Source organism: Haliaeetus leucocephalus, unplaced genomic scaffold (assembly GCF_000737465.1).
Source record: "Haliaeetus leucocephalus isolate CR32 unplaced genomic scaffold, Haliaeetus_leucocephalus-4.0 Scaffold227, whole genome shotgun sequence".
Classification (NCBI taxonomy): domain Eukaryota; kingdom Metazoa; phylum Chordata; class Aves; order Accipitriformes; family Accipitridae; genus Haliaeetus; species Haliaeetus leucocephalus.
This window is the reverse complement of record NW_010972663.1, coordinates 333,853-334,767: the sequence shown is the minus strand read 5'-3', so window position 1 is coordinate 334,767 and position 915 is coordinate 333,853.

Below are 915 nucleotides of genomic sequence, written 5' to 3'. Positions count from 1 at the left end.
TTGGGGCTGCAGGGTTTTGCGGTCCATAGAGTTTGGGGGTCCATGACATTTGGGGGTCCGTGAAGTTTGGGGCTGCAGTTCTGGGGTCCATGAGGTGTTTGGGGCTGCAGTGTTTTGGGGTCCATAGAGTCTGGGCATCCATAGGGTTTGGGGGTCTCTGGGGTTTGGGGCTGAAGTGCTTTGGGGTCCACAGGGTTTGGGGGTCTAGAGGGTTTGGGGTCACAGTGTTGGGGTGGTCTGTAGGGTTTGGGGATCTATAGGCATGGGCAGGTTGACCCTGGCTGAACACCAGGTGCCCACCAAAGCCGTTTGATCACTCCCCCCTCCTCAGCTGGACAGGGGAGAGAAAATATAACAAAGGGCTGGTGGGTCAAGATACGGACTGGAGAGATCACTCACCAATTACCGTCATGGGCAAAACAGACTCAACTTGCGGAAGATTAACTCAATTTATTACCAATCAACCAGAGCAGGGTAATGAGAAATAAAACCAAATCTCAGAACACCTTCCCTCCACCCCTCCCTTCTTCCTGGGCACAACTTCACTCCTGGATTCTCTACCTACTCCCCCAGTGGCGCAGGGGGATGGGGAATGGGGTTTACGGTCAGTTCATCACACATTATCTCTGCCCCTTCATCCTCCTCAGGGTAGGACTCATCACACTCTTCCCCTGCTCCAGCGTGGGGTCCCTCCCATGGGAGACAGTCTTCCACAAACTTCTCCAATGTGGGTCCTTCCCATGGGCTGCAGTTCTCCATGAACTGCTCCAGCATGGGTCCCTTCCACGGCGTGCAGTCCTTCAGGAGCACACTGCTCCAGCATGAGTCCCCCACGGGGTCACAAGTCCTGCCAGAAAACCTGCTCCGTGGGCTCCTGTGTCCACAGATCCGCAGGTCCTGCCAGGAGCCTGCTCC